General features: G+C 38.0%; 1 long non-coding RNA gene across 1 annotated transcript in view; it reads left to right on the top strand.

Annotated features, from left to right (window-relative positions):
* Positions 1-13883, top strand: part of LOC141373419 (uncharacterized) — an 83898-nt gene extending 70015 nt beyond the window's left edge. The window contains exons 2-3 of the long non-coding RNA XR_012379383.1: positions 10617-10698; positions 13796-13883. This is a non-coding gene — a long non-coding RNA (uncharacterized lncRNA). The remainder of the gene's footprint in view (positions 1-10616; positions 10699-13795) is intronic.
* The last annotated feature ends 218 nt before the right edge of the window (positions 13884-14101 follow it).

The following is a 14101-nucleotide window of genomic DNA, read 5'->3' on the forward strand; positions in this document are numbered from 1 at the left end:
AGAACAAAACAAAAATGAGATCATGCTCTGCATATTTTATAGCCTCTTTTTCCCCCTTAATATAGTGTGGATATTTTTTCATATCAATAAATAAAGATCATTATCATCATTTTTAGTGGCTACATTTTATGGGCAGGTCATCATTCATTTAATTTTCAAACCCCTTTAATGGTCATTTATGTTACTTAGAATTTCAAATATTATAATAAATTTTGTGATAAACATTCCTGAACAAATGTCTTTACACACTTTTCTATTTAATCCTAAGAAGAAATGTTTAAAAGTATAATAGCTATGTCTAAGGGAACCTCCTCCTTCCCCATCACCATTTCTTATAAGATTAAGTCCCAGTTTCTTAGCATGTTTACAAGATCTTACAAAACCTAGTCTTAGCCTATTACTCTTCTAGAGTTATATCATTACCCCAAAATGTACACTATACTGACTCACAGTTTTGTTAAAAGCCAATGCACTTCCACATCTATATTCTTATTTCTACTGTTCTATCGAAAATGTTTGTCTCCTGTTTTATTTTCCTCTTCTATTAAATTTCTAATTGTCCTTTATGGTACAGCTCAAGTGTTAGTTTTTCTCTGTATCTTCTTCTAATTCCTTGTAAGTAAAATTACTTTCCCCTCATCTGTGCTCCCATTCATTTATAATTTTTGGATTATAAGGTTTTTTGAAGGTCTTTCCTTCTATGAGTCAATCATCAAATACTTAGTAAGCATCTACTAAGTGCCAGGCTTTGTGTTAGATGAGCAAAACAGGCTCATCTAAATTAGCTTATGCAGATTATATTCTTGTATATTTTAGTAATATTTTCATTGCAAAGTTGCCTCTGGAGTTAACTAAACTCGAAACAACCATGTGTAACAAAGAATTAATTAGCTAAATGATGATCCATTGACATGATACAGTGTAATTTTCAATCTCTACCACTAGGAGGCATGGACGATGGAAGTTGGCATGACCCTGGTTTGGGCCAGGGTTAAAAGTCACAAACAAGTAGCCTTCATTTCATTGGTCAATAATAATAAATCATCAGTTGCAGTTTGGAGTGTGTCTTGAGAATGATTGTGAGGTGCACTCTGCTTAGTGGTCTATTATGGGTCTGGGAGCAAAGCTATTTGCCATATTTGGGCTTGGGGGACATGTATGTTGCAATTGATTAGGGTTTGGGGACCCAAGAGGGAATGAGGAGATCAGGTGGGGAGAGTAGATGGGGTTAGGCAAAGGGCTAGGTGGCGGGGGAACTTCAGGGGCCTTGAATATTGTGCAAAGTGCCCTGAATTCTTCCACATTGGAGAAGAAGACAATAGGTCAGGCCTGTCTTACTATCCTCTTTTATCTTCTTCATGGGCCATTGTTTCTTAGCATCTTCCTAAACATCCTCCATTAAGCTTAGGAGCCTAAGGACTTCAGGCTCTTCTGTTGTCAATTTTCTTCTACCATGTCATGTGGCCCTACTTGATGGTGTCATATCCCACATTCTAGATGCTTCTTTCCTGGCTGAAGATTGCTGGCCTTTCAATCTCTCTGCTAGGCTACTAATAATCTCAGTTATGTGGGCATGGGATGCATATTAATTAATCTTTTCTAGATGTTATGAGCAATGCTGTTAAGAACATCTGTGAATCTATAAACTTTGGGTTTATTTCTTTAAGTCCAAAAAGATGCTTGTAGGCAGGATGACTATACTTCCTGGCTTGCTGGGGACAGTCCTGGGACAAGCCTTTTGTCCTGGAATACTGATTAGTAGTACCGTCTGTCATCCTGCCATAGAAATTTCATTTGCCCACAGTATAAATTTTTGATGGTAAAAACTGGAGATATTTGTGAGTATGGGGCCTTTGCATATTGGCTCAAATAACAATAGAACAAAACCTCTTCAGTACAATCTTTAAGTCAAAAGAAATAGTAAAATAATTGGCATGAGCTGGGAATTAGGTTTTTATTCCAGAGTGGGGAAGGGGAGCTATGGAACTGGAGGGGTATAAAGTATTAATATGGAAATACATCTTATTAAAACAGTATATTTAATCATTTGAATTAAATCGTACTGCGCTATAATGGCACACAACTACTTTGTCCTTTGGAGAAATACTCACTATTGATTCAAGATTATTAAAAAAAAGACTAGGAAGCTCATGAATGTTTTTAACATTCCTTGTCATATATTAGCAGAAGATAATAATTACCAAATTATGTGATGTTCTCAGGAACAACTCTTAAGAGCCTTGGAATCAAAATAACTCCATCAGTATCAATAGATTCAATGCGTGGCTTAACTTTAATTGCACTTACGAGAACCTATTTATTTTTAGCATTTGAAAGCAAGTCTAAATTGTGTCCAGTGGGGGCACTTAGAGTAGCAGGCTTTGGTACCTGCCTCAGGTAAGGAAAGTTTTTGTTTATTTCATTAGTGCTTGATGCTTTGACAGACTATGGCTTTCCACCTACTGCAAGAAGAGCTGCCAGCCATCCCTGCTGGGAGAAGCTAGTATGGGACTAGCAATGAACTTTTGAAAGAAGTTATTATGCCTTATATGGTTGATCTCCCATGCAAATAAAAGAAGCATTTCATACTGTAGCTAAATGGAATTGGTACTTCATCCAGTGTAAATGTATGCCAGCATGCTTTCTGGCTTTTATCAAATACTGCATCTCTCTCCAAAGTAGCTTCCAAGTTCATCTGTCTCTAGGGCAGCTGCAAGGCAGGGCTGGAGTAATGCAGACTCTTGGATCTGTATAGAAATGAAAAGGAATCAATGAGACCAGCACATATTTACCAGTAATACCAGAATGCAGATTCCAGGGATCCAACCTCCAAGATTCTGTAGGTCTAAGATGGGGGCTGCCTTTTTTTTTTTTTTTTTTTTGATATGTGGAGTCACTCTGATGCAGAGAGTTAGAAATTTATTATAAGAAATGCCCTTCTACTCTCCATCCAGTACTGAACCAAGCCTCATGATAAATGAAAAGAAATTATAGATGTGGTCTCTACCCTTAAAGAAGCTTAGGAATGCAAATATCTCCCAAACACTAACAGCTAATATTTGTTGTGCTATTTCTAGAACACATCAGGCAAGCTCTGCATCAGAGCTTTTGCACTTGCTATTTCCTCCTCACAAACCAGTCTTCCCTCAGATATGTCTTTGGCTCACTCCTTTATCTCCTTTAAGTCTGCACTCAGATGTCACCTTCTTAAGTCCTCCTCTACTTCAGTGTTCCTTATATTCCTACTGTCTTAATTTTTTTTCTATAGCACTTAAGCCATTTGATAGAGTAGCATTTTAATACTATATATTTTACTTATTTATCTATTGTCTGAAATGGACCCCAAAAAGGCAGAAATTTTAGTCAGTTGTGTTCACTGCACTGCTAAATCTCCAGTCTATATAGTATCTAAAACATAGTGTGCACCGAATAAGTATCTGTTACTTGAATGAATAATAACTAGCATTTATTGAGCACTTATTGTTCTAAGGGCTTCACATGCAATAATTCTGTTAATTTCCCCAAGAAGTCTAGAAGGTGGGAAGTGTGATCATGTCCATTACAGATAAGGAAACTGAAGGAAAATACTGCAAGAAGTCATCCAGGTGGTACATGATGGAGCTAGAATTTGAATCTGTGTGATAAGACTATAGATCTGAACATCTTAACCATATTCTGTACTAGCATAGACAATATATTTAATATTCTCTTCGTGGAAAATTCAAGAGGCAGAGCTCTTATGCTTATTTTTTGTTGTGAAATTTGCAAAATGCTGAAGGCAAAGGTTAATGAGGACGATTCCATAGGATCGTCCTCCCTTGCTTTCTGATCTGGGGTGATCTTCTTCCCAACAGGCTGGTGTTACTTCTAAAAAGCCTAACTTTGGGGTGCCTGGGTGGCTCAGTCGTTAAACGTCTGCCTTCAGCTCATGGTCATGATCCCAGGGTCCTGGGATTGAGCCCCGCATCGGGCTCCCTGCTCGGCCGAGAGCCTGCTTCTCCCTCTCCCACTCCCCCAGCTTGTGTTCCCTCTCTCGCTGTGTCTCTCTCTGTCAAATAAATGAATAAAATCTTAAAAAATAAATAAATAAAAAGCCTAACTTTTTAGAATAGAGTCAATCTGACACTTGTAGCTACAGGATTGACCAGGCTCTTGGTGGACATGGGAGTGTTATGGGTGGTTGTGGTGGGGAAGCTCTCCGTCACCCACTCTCAATCCAGACTGACCTGGAATCTTAAGGGTAATAGAATGAATCCATCCATTTGAGTCCTGTGAGACAAGTTTGGATCCACTGACTTGGATAACTATACTGGCTGATTTAGCTAATATGGTTCCTCTAGGTGAATGCCAGCCTAATCTTTAACCACCTCTTTTGTGTCCTTCCTCAAGCAAAGTGTTTAATCCATAAACCCTTTACCTTTGCTTTTCAACTCTTGTAAATTCTTAAAACTTATCTGAGTTCTGGCCCCTATCATTTTGATGATCTCAAGGGTCCTAGAAAAATCAAATATTTATTGAAATTATGTATGTTGGGAGGAATTTACTGATTGTCGATGATCGTTCTTCTAAGTCCTTGTCACAAATGAACAATGACACACTAACTTACTACTTCTGCAAGGATATATGCTATTGGCCATATTATTGATTGATACTTATGTATGGCCCTTGATCCATATTGTTTTGAATCATTAAGGAAGGCAGAGTTGGTCATTAAATAATGAAACCCATTCTATATTTCAAATTTATTACTCTGCTCAAATTCATTCGGAGATCATAAGGCTGTTTTGATTTCACCTTGACTGAAAGCCAGTTAGTATGATTAACCTACTCTAGAATACCTTCTAAGAAAGGAAGAACATGGATCTTGAGAATTTAGATGCCTAACCCAGAGACGACTATGTCAGCTTCAAATATCGCCTAAAATTTCTGACAACAACCTAACACATACTTATGAAGAAAGAAGCCTATGGAAACTTCGTCCTCCACTGAGCAATATTGCATTTGTAAAGATAATATTAATACAAAATTTTAATGCTCTGTGGATCATTATCTGGCAGCAGACCAACAGTAGAGCACAAAACATTAACAACTAAAAGAGGGTTCTGAGTCTCTAAAGTTTCTAATTGTGGTTCATTACAAAAAGCCACCAAAATCTTCTTGAGCCGATTCATGGAGAATTAAATAGATTTGGTTTAATAAAATCTTCAGGTCTCTGAATAAATTATGAATGCATCCTGACTGTTAGAAGGGTACATTGACGTTAGAAAATGGTAATGAACAGATATTCAAGAGGAAGGGGGGGGAGCCCTCTGCTGATCATCCCATTTGAAACTGATTAAATGCTGATGAAAGTTTTTCATGGGTAGATGTGCAACAAGTCATGAGTTGTGGACTTTAATAATATATTTTCTTCACAAGCAATAACACAGCAATTAGGAGATGCTCATTGAGGTAGAAATAATGGTAACTGCTGTGCAGATTAGGTTTGCTGAAGGGAGCTCTCAGACATACACTAAAACAACATATTCCAGGTTCTTGTTGGTGTGTAATTTCTACTTTATTTACTTATCATCTCAGTTAAAGAGGACTCCTGGCAGTAATGAGGCTACACAGAAATGTTTAAGATGCTACAAATTATATAAAAGATAAATCTAATGATTGCCTATTCTAATGACAGTGCAATCTTGTCTTTCCTCGTGGGGAAATTGTATGGTTGTGAGAAGCTCATAGCTGGGGAGAGTGCCATGGTACAAATGTATTCATTATTTTTCTGCCTGCTTTGCTTCTGCATGGCTGTTCATGAAAGCTAGGTAATTCATTCGAGCAGGAACCACTTACTGAATGGTTCACAAACCTTTCACTGGTGCTGCAGTGCCTGTAAGCAACCTGGCAAATACATAAAAATAATACGCTGGAAACAGGATGGAAAATTTTTCAGCAAGGAGAGAATGACCTACAACGGTGTTACCAAAATAAGGGAAAAGAGAATCGGGCGAAAATAGTATATTGCCACCTCATTTCTATTTACTATAATTGCCTTAAAAGTAAACACTCATGAAAGACACATAATGAAATTTAGAGAAAACCATATTTCTGAGGATTTCTGCATTCACTGGGGGAGGAAGCTGGAGAAAACACAGAAGACTCGAGCAGAGTTCTGAGATCTGTGGTTTGTTTGAGCAATAACTCTGATTTTCAGAAGACAAAGATAATTTGTTTTTCTTTTTCTTAATTGTATTGTTCCAGATCAAATGGATTTTCTTTTCTTTCTTTTTTTTTTCCCCCATGGGAATCTCCCTTCCAAGACTCTGCCATCGAAATGCAGAAAAGCTTGGGAAAGTAAATAACACTCTTCCTCTTCCTCCTCGTCACCCTCCTTTTTTTTTTTTTTTATGAGGGAAGTGATTGAGAGAAGTCTCTGTCTATATGGCAAATAAGTGACTTGGGTGAAGCATGTGACTGGAAATGCACTTTGTTATTTTCCGTGAAAGAAAGATGTAGCCAAACCTTTGATACGAAGCCTAGTATATCTTAAATGGCAAAAATAATTTTATGTGATCTTTTCCAATTTTCATTTTTTAATTCTCTGAGTTAAATAACTCCCCTTCCCTCCCTCTGCCCCCATACCAAATCATTCAAAATTGGTGTTTAAAAAAATTGGTGTTTAGCATATGCTCCTACTTGTGTCAATTAGTAGCAGCATATTTGTGTGGCTCAGATTGAAATCTGTCCCTTTCATATCCTTAAAGGTAGCAAATGCTTTCTGATCATGCAGGTGTCTCTCAGAGGTGTGCATGGCAAAATCCCTGATTGTCTCGTCTCCTTGCACTCCTGAGTCCATGGTAGGCATTGCTAATTAGCACGCCACTGTTTCTTTGGAGCCTGGAGATGGCCTCAAAATCTTTGTCAGTAAGCGGTGGTCCCCTGTCAGAATAGGCAAAAGATGAAACCCATCAGCCCCTTCTGCTCTAAGGCCACACTGTGCAGGAGTCAGGGCGATGTCGTCTTGAGCTCTGGACCTTGTTCTTGGCTTGTTCTTCCTTTTTATTTCTGAATACTTCCACAGTTCAAGAAAGGAAACAGTTCTGGATTTAGAGTCAAACAAACCAAGTTCTGCTATTCTCTTCACCCTGATAACTTACTTGCTGTGAAACTCTAAAGCTTGGTGGCTTACTACAATTAAAGTTTGTTTCTCATGCAGGTCCTAGACCAATGCTGTCTTGGAGTGTGGGTCTGTTCTATGCCACTCTCTTCTCCCTCTCATCTAGGGACTGTGTCTTTCACTAAAGTCTTAGAATCCTCTGTTAGATCATCCGCATTCAACCCTGAGGAAGGAAGAGAGAAAACTCCTGAATTGTAGGAGGAGTTTTAGGGAAATGTAGTTTAGTTGTATGTCTAGGATAGGGATTAGTACACTTTTTCTGTGAAGGGTCAGATAGTAAATATTTTAGGCTTTGTGAACCATACAGTCTGTTTTAATTACTCAACTCTGCCACTGTAGGACAAAAGCAATTCCTAATAATATGTAAATGAATGGGTGTGGCTGTTTTCCAACAACATATATTTACCAAAACAGGTGGCAGGCTGGATTTGACCAGTCAGCCATGGTTTGCCAACACTATGAAAAGGTAGGTGGTTTGGTCAGCACATAGCTAGGTCCCTTCTACAGTGATCCTACTAGCTGTGTGAACTTGGGGAAGTAATTTACCTTCTGTGAGTTTTAGTTTTTTTCATCAGTAGAAAAAAGAAAAAATAAGATATGGCATTTGCCCTGATTTATCTCAGTATTGTTGTGAAGATCAAAAGGGAGAACAGATTATCAATACTTTATACACTGTAAGACAACATACATATGTATTCTTTTAAGAGTGTACAGAAATGGGGGTGCCTAGGTGGTATAGTTGGTTAAGCATCCAGCTCTTGGTTTCAGCTCAGGTCACGATCTCAGGGTCGTGAGATCAAGCCCTGCGTTGGGCTCCGTGCTCAACATGGAGTCTGCTGTTCTCTCTTCCTTTCCCACTGCCCATCCCACTAGTGCTCTTTCTCTCTCTCTCAAATAAATAAATCTTTAAAAAAAAAAGAGTGTACAGAAATGCCCATTAAAGACAGCTGTGATGTTCCGCTTCTCATAGACATGAGAACCTTCATATATTGGAACAAAACAAGGGGAAAACACTATTATTTTTTTAAGACACTTGAATATTAGTTAAAATTATTCCTGAAAATCCAATGGGCTTAAACTAATCCAATTCTTGATTTATTCTTTCTGTGAAAATCCTAGCTTGGATCTAATTTAAGGATTCACTGTAGTTAGAAAAATAAATCCATGGTTGATTACGTCAGCCAACCTGGAAAAAACTTTTGTTTAGAGGACTTGTTATGGATGTGACTGGAATTTCTTTTGAAGGGATTCTTGTGTTAATAATAAAGGAAGTTTAACACTATACGAAAAGGATACTAGTTTGCTAGGACTCCCATAACAAAGCACCACAGACTCAGACAATAGAAATTTATTTCCTAATAATTTTAGATGCTGGAAGTACAGAATCGAGATGTCAGCAAGGTTGGTTCCCCTGAGAGCCTTTCTCCTTGGCTTGTAGATGGCTGTCTTCTCTGGGTCTTCACATCGTCTTTGCTCTATGCCTATAGCCTAATCTCCTCTTTTAAAAAGCACACTAGTCATGTTGGGTTAGGGCCCATCTATGACTTCGTTTTACCTTAGTTACCTCTTTAAAGGCTCTATCTCCAAATGTAGTCACATTCTGAAGAACTAAGGACTAGGACTTCAACATAGGAATTTTGGAGAACACAATTCAGTCCATAACATGAAGTTTCTGCTTTCACTCTAAAAAGTTGGGGAGATCTCTTAGAATCCTAAGCCAGTTTAACTGTCTTTATCTCCTATAGTTATGTCTTTCAAGTTGTTCCTTTCCTCTTAACTACTGATTTTTATTACCTTTTTCTCCCTTCATATTATTAAAAAATCTTTCCTAAATCCATGTGTCTTCCAAAAGTAGAGTTTGGATAAAGAGAGAACAAAGAGAACATTTCATTCTCTGTTCTATTTTCACTTTTTTCTACAGTTTCTCTTGTTGACCTCAGTAGTTTGAGTCTAGAGGGAACAGCTCTTAGGAAATGAAAAAATTAAAAATAGATATTAACTGGTGATAAAATCAAATGTATTTGTATCCCACTACTGTAGAGAAGGCTCTACTCTGTGTGTGCATTTCCTACCTTAACAATTTTATGCCAGTATGAATAGGGATGCAATAAAAGATCTAAAAGTAGCATTATGAGTATTAATTAATGATTGAAAAGCACTTTGAAAATGAAAAAGCATTCTGTGATCAAGCATAAGGCAATATTACCACTGTCGTGTCAGCAAAACAAAACAAAATGGGGCACCTGGGTGGCTCGGTGGGTTAAGTGTCTGACTTCGGCTCAGGTCATGATCTTGGGGTCCTGGGATAGAGCTCTGTGTTGGGTTCCCCGCTCAGCAGGGAGTGTGCTTCTCCCTCTCCCTCTTTCCTTCCCCTGCTCATGCTCTCTCTCTCTCTTTCTCAAATAAATAAATAAAATCTTAAAAAAAAATACCATTATGGCATGCTGGTCCTTATCAGTTATCAGTCTTAATGTATTTAAATGCTCAGATTTCCCTGTTTATAATTCTACATTATCAAAAGCTTATTCCTAAAAACATTTGAAGTCAAACAGAGCATGCTAGTAAATTCAACCTATGTGTAGCTTATTCAGCCCAGTTCGTTTATTGTGACTTTCAAATACACACAGGCTCAGGCTATGATTAGCACTTGATAATGCCTTTGAGTTTGTTATTTTAAAACTTCTACAGATTCTTCATGTCTCCAAGCCTTCCTCCTATTCAGTCAACACATATTTATTGCCAGGTATTGTGTTAGGTAGGTCCTGGGGACATAACTGTGGGCAAAACCAAATGTGACAAAATGGGAGAAAATATTTGTGACCATGTATCTGATAAGGGTCCATTATCCAGAGTATATTGATAACTCTTAGACAACTCGACAACAAAAAGACAAACAACCCAATTAAAAATTGGGCAAAAGTGTTGAATAAACATTTCTCCAAAGAAAATATAAAAATGGCCAGCAAGCACATGAAAAGAAGCTCAACACCATTAGTTATTAGGGAAATGTAAATCAAAGCCACAATGAGATAACACTCCGTACCCGCTAGCATGGCTATAATTTTTTAAGAATGGAATACTTACTATTTACATCGACATGGATGGAACTGGAGGGTATTATGCTGAGTGAAATGAGTCAATCAGAGAAAGACAATTATATGGTTTCACCCACATGTGGAATATAAGAAACAGTGCAGAGGATCATAGGGGAAGGGAGGGAAAACTGAATGGAAGTCATCAGAGAGGGAGAAAAACCATGAGAGACTCTGAACTGTAGGAAACAAACTGAGGCTTGCTGGAGGGAAGGTGGGCGGGGGGATAGGGTAATTGGGTGATTGGCATTAAGGAGGGCACATGATGTGATGAGCAGTGGGTGTTATATGCAACTCATGAATTATTGAATACTACATCTGAAACTAATGATGTATTGTATGTTGGCTAATTGAATTGAAAGAAAGAAAATGGAAAATAACAAGTGCCGATGAAGATGTGGAAAAATTGGAATGCTTGTATCCTGCTGGTAGGAGTATAAAAAGGTACAACAATCGTGGAAAAGAAAAGTGGTTTCTAAAAAGATTAAATACAGAATTACCATATTACCCAGTAATTCACCTTCTAAAATTAGACCCAAAGGAATTGAATGTGAGACACAGACAAATACCTGTACCCAAATGTCAATATAAGGACTCTTCACAAGAGCTAGCAACCCAAATGCTCATCAGCTGATGAATGGCTAAACAAAATGTGGTATATCCATACAGTGGAATCGTATTCAATCAGAAAAACTAATGAAGTACTAAAACGTGCTTCAACGTGGATGGATTTTACACTAAGCAAAAGAAGCCAGATTTAAAAGGTCACATATTGCACATATTGTATATTTCCATTTATATGAAATATCCCAAATAGATAAACCCATAGAGATAGAAAGTAGACTAATGGTTGCCAGGGCGAGGGGGAATGGAGAATGGGGAGCATCTGCTTAATGCGTTTAGTGGGGAGACAAATATTAATAGATATTAATTTAAATTAATCTATAAATAATTTTATGTATCAACCTGGTTGGGCTGTGGTGTGAGATATTTGGTCAAACATTATTCAGGATGTTTCTGTGAAGGTGTTTCTTTGAATGAGATTAACATTTAAATTAGTGGATTCTGAGTAAAGCAAATTACCCTACATAGTATAGGTGTCCCTCCTTCAGTCAACCGAAGGCCTTACTAGAACAAAGACTGATCTCCCCCGAGGGAGAAGCTATTCTGCCAGGGGACTGCAACTCTTGCCTGAGTCTCCACCCTGTGGGCCTATTCTATCAGATTTTGGACTCTCCAAACCTCTACAATCATGTGTCAATTCCTTAATAATCTCTCTCTCAGCCTCTCTCTTGGGATATATATACATACATCTTGTTGGCTCTGTTTCTCTCGGGAAGGCTGGCTTATACAGGACGATTCATTCACCTGACTCCTGGAATCTGGATAAGGGCTCTTGCTATATGCTCCCACAGCACCTTGTGCAGTTCCTATCCAAATTCTCATGGCAGAGTGTAATAAATACCTGTTTGCTTGTACCCCTACTACACCATGAACATCTTGAGTACAAGGGCCTCTGTTTTGCTTACCATTTTATCAGCTCCACAGTTCTGAAGTTTAAGGTATGTTATAAAGCTTCTCTCTTCAGGAACAGTTTGAAATAGTTTTACTGCATTTATCTATAATTTGGTTCTATATCATTCTTTGAACATTAAATTCTAATCTGAGTTCCAAACATCTCCCAAGATGGTCTCAGTAACACAGAGATCAGTGGGAAGCCAAGAGTAATAGAGATGTGGTATTGCCCAAGGAAACTTACCTTAATTCCATTTCCAAGCCTCTAAATATCCACACTCTGAGAACAATCTGGGGCCTGAGTGTTTCCAAGCATAATTTTATTGTTGTTGTTTTCTTAAGAATTGTATATAATTTATAGATCACTCTGTACTTTTGGGGGCACTGTCCTTCTTCATAAGAATATACCTCCTCCCATAGCTTTAGCCTGTAGAATCCTACTGCTAGGCCACCCATCACTTCTATAACTGATCATTGCCTCTATGTCTGAAGAATGGCAGATTTCATTTCCTTATTAATAACATATATAACTGTATTGATGCCATCTCTCTTCCAAGACTAAGGCAAGACTCATGACAAGCGAAAAAACTACTTTAGAACCTTGTCGTAACATTATGCTAGAGTAGAATTCAGTGTATGTTGGGTTGTTTTTTGAGAGGAGTCCTCCCTTCTGATCATTACTATATTAGAAAGACTTCTGCTATTGGGAGAGTCTCCTATGTGATGGTCTCCTGACTCCTCTCAGGACAGCACCACACTTAATTTCTGAAAGGCTAATGAGAAATCTGACTGCCTGTAACTTTTTATTTAATTGGTCCCTTACCATAGAAATGTTGACTTCCTGTTATTCAGTTTCAGTCTGTCTGAACTCAGGCAGTTAACCACTCAGGAAAGAAACATCAACATTCTTTTAGCTTCTTGCTGACTACCAATGATGGAAAGTAGTTTACAATGGAGAGAAGGCTGCTGGTGTAGCTATGAGTCATTCCTGCCCAGATCTCCAGTGACTCATTTTCCTTCATTAAACTGAGCAGAGTCAATAGCCCTTCAGTTTTCTGAACAGTAGCTCTAACTGCACTAATGACTGGCTGTTGAACAAGTTTAGCTATATTCTAATTTATTTATTAAGCAACAGTAAAACAAGTATAAAGTACCCATCAGTGGATAATGGGAGGACATTAGTGTTTTTGCTCATGAATTAGACCTAAAACATAGCTTCTTCCAGATGAAAATGGAGGAGGCTGGGTTGGCCCTTGTCAGCATAAGAAAAAAGTCCATTTTTGAGGCTCTCCTCCCTCCTGTTTTAGATCTTGTTCTAAACTGCTAGCCAACTGAGTGGTCCCATTGCCCCAGGCCTCCCTTCCTTGGCCCACTGTCTACATGATTCCCATCCCACATCACTCTTTTCCTGACTTGGCCCCGCCCCTGCACACCCCCTACTTTTGTCCCACTTCCTTCTTGCCACCTGAATATTCTGTTGGTCTCCTTGCCCTCATGCAGCAGTCCACTAAAATTTACTGATTTATACCTTAAAACCTCAGGGCTCTAGAATGCTAGACTTCAACATGATCTTCTTATCCCTAATAACACTTTAAAAACAATTTTTAAGAATTATTTTTTGTAGTGACCCCATATTTGTCATCTACAACAAAAAGTAATCTAATGGGACTTCAGAAGAGAATTTAAGAGCAGAGCTTTGGAGTTAAATAGATCTTGGGGTGAATCTGCCATCTGCTTATGAAGAGACTTTGAGTTAGCTATTTAACTTTTTTAAGCCTCAAATTATCCTCTGATGTAAAACAAGGTTAATGATAAGGATTTGTAGAATAATGAAGTAATGTATGTACAAGAGTATTTTATTGAGGGGAGTGATAAATTTTCTATCATGGTTTTGTGAAGTCTAGTATACATGTTTTCTAACTGTCAAAAAGCATTTGGGGAATTTCTTAGCCATTACACAATGTTTGGTGGCTTTGAAACAAATATCTGGCCACATTCCTTGATTTTTCTCTTTTTCTTTCCATAGAAGCCCGAAACCAGTTGGGAGAGAAACTGAACTAGTTGCTGTGAATGTGATTCATTTATATTCACAAAAGGTTGAAGAAAGGAGGCATGTATGTTACATGCTAATTTGCTTACTTCCTGGAAACTAGTAGGCACTCAGGGCACGGTTATAGCTACTATTATGATAATAGCAGGTAGGAGGAAACCTTTTTTGGGGGTAACTGTTTTAATTGATCTTCCAAACCATCATTCTTTCAAAGGGTATTTATCAGTACTATTAATAAGTAATGCCTTAGTAATGGATCGTCTTTTTACTGACACATGTATT

The sequence above is a fragment of the Callorhinus ursinus genome, unplaced genomic scaffold (assembly GCF_003265705.2).
Source record: "Callorhinus ursinus isolate GAN/ISIS: 27379988/994484 unplaced genomic scaffold, GSC_fseal_2.0 scaffold9, whole genome shotgun sequence".
NCBI classification, from domain to species: Eukaryota; Metazoa; Chordata; class Mammalia; order Carnivora; family Otariidae; genus Callorhinus; species Callorhinus ursinus.